Raw genomic sequence first — 2,432 nt, 5'->3', positions numbered from 1 at the left:
AAAAAAAAAAAAAACATTCCATTAAAGATGTTTCAATGTTTCATTTATTTTATAATATAAAAATAATCATTCATTTATTTAAAACATATTTTATAAAGAAAAGAAAATAAATATAATTCTAAATGTTTATACCCTCCATACAAAAGAAAATAATGTAATCAGAATACATTAATTAAAAACAACTATTTATATAATTTAATTAATTAAAAATAGTCACTGTTGAAGAATCTACTATAGTTTAAAACGAAAAATTTATTAAATAAAAAAAGAAAAAAAATGTATGAATGAAATAAACACAAATAAAATATTGCTGCTTACAAAACTAATGTACAGTAATTAGAATACATTAATAAATATAAGAACATTAATAAACAATTAAAAAAATTAATACATATTATTTTTTATTATAAAATAGTTATGGGTGAATCATCAACTTTAATATAAAATAATCATTCAATAATTTATTAACTAAAATATGTATATTTATAAATAAAAATACATTAGCGCAAAAAGAAAATAATGAAGCATCTACTATAATATAAAAGTAATCATTTATTAAATAAAATATATATTTTTATAAATAAAATAAATATAAATAAAATAATTTATTTTGAATACATTAATAAATATAAGAACATAAACAATTAATTAAATAAATAAATACATTTTATTTTGTTATTTTTTTAATTAAAAAGTTATTTTTGGTGAATCATCAACTATAATGTTAAATAATAATGCAATAATTTATTAAATAGAATATATATTTGTATATATAAAATATACATAAGCACAAAAAGAAAATAATGTAATAAAAAATACATTAATAAATATAGGAACATAAATAAACAATAATTAAATGAATAAATAAATACATTTTATTTTATAATTTTTTAAATAAAAAATACATAAGTGCAAAAAGAAAATAATGCAAATACATGGCTATTTCTGAATTGCTATCAATGAACGATTTTAGTATGCAATTTTTTTTTTAAGAGTCCAATCCAAACCCTTATACTGAGAGTTATAAGAGAGTCAGTGCTTTAAGTGTCCCAAAAGAGGTGCAGGTACTCTATTATAGCCTCAAATAATATATATATATATATATATATATATATATATTATTTTTTTTGGATGACTCCCCTCATCCCCAGAGGTAACAACAACTATATTGAAGGGCTTTTATATACAGCAGTCAACAGACGACCTTAATAATAAATCCTTTTATTAGTCTGTGGATTTGCTTGAGCTAGAAAGAACTACTGAACATAAATAAAATGTGCAAAAGGATTTTGAAAAAATACCCTTAGAAAGAGCTACTGACTCAAATGATTCGCGAACCCGCTACGAACTCCCGAAACTGATTCAAATAATTCGCGATCCCCAAACTGACTCAAATGCTTCGCTAATCCGCTTTGAACTCCCGAACTGACTCAAATGATTCGCTAATCCGCTTTGAACTCCCGAACTGATTCAAATGATTCGCGAACCCTATACGAACTCTCGAATTTATTCAAATGATCCGCGAAGCCGCTCCGAACTCCCAAATTGATTCAAATTATTTGCGATCCCCAAACTGACTCAATGATTCGCGAACCCGCTCCGAACTCTCGAATTGATTCAAATGATCCGCGAAGCCGCTCCGAACTCCCGAACTGACTCAAATGATTCGCTAATCCGCTTTGAACTCCCGAACTGATTCAAATGATTCGCGAACCCTATACGAACTCTCGTATTTATTCAAATGATCCGCGAAGCCGCTCCGAACTCCCAAATTGATTCAAATTATTTGCGATTCCCAAACTGACTCAATGATTCGCGAACCCGCTCCGAACTAGGAAGAATTCGGAAGCGTGCATTGTGAAGGGCGCTCTGAAAAGCGGCAGCGAAGGCAAAGGATTAAAACCTCTATTAAAACAGATGTCCAAATGAACGTACCTGTTCGCTAAAAGCACGTTCTGGGCGCACGGAGAGGTGGTGGTATTCTCAAGAGCTATATTTGGAAGTGGCAGTACTGAGTACCGGTGCGTACCGGCCCACTTAAAGTACTGAAGAGAGTGAATGATTTTTGTGATTTCAGGCTCAACATATGAATGTGCAAAGTAGAGTAGGCTTGTGCCAGCAATGTTTATGTTGACATGTGAGATGAAAAATCATCTTAAACCAGTCTAATCTGGTCTGGTTGGTCTCAAGCCTGACCGCTTTAGCTTTAAAGCTCTTTATTCATCAGGGAATGACACAATTTTCCATGCTTTCTTTCTACGATGACAGCTATTCACAGTAGATCCAGATGAAAACCGACAGTAAATCGGATTTAAAACACAAATCAGATTTCCAAGCAGTGTGAACAAAGCCTTGGAGAGCGTCGTGGTCACAACGTTATGTCCAAAGAATCAAATCCACACACAAATTCAATCATATTTCACACAAGAGAG

The sequence above is a fragment of the Carassius auratus genome, chromosome 40 (genome assembly GCF_003368295.1).
Source record: "Carassius auratus strain Wakin chromosome 40, ASM336829v1, whole genome shotgun sequence".
Classification (NCBI taxonomy): Eukaryota; Metazoa; Chordata; class Actinopteri; order Cypriniformes; family Cyprinidae; genus Carassius; species Carassius auratus.
The sequence above is the reverse complement of the archived record's forward strand: the minus strand, read 5'-3'. Positions refer to the sequence as shown.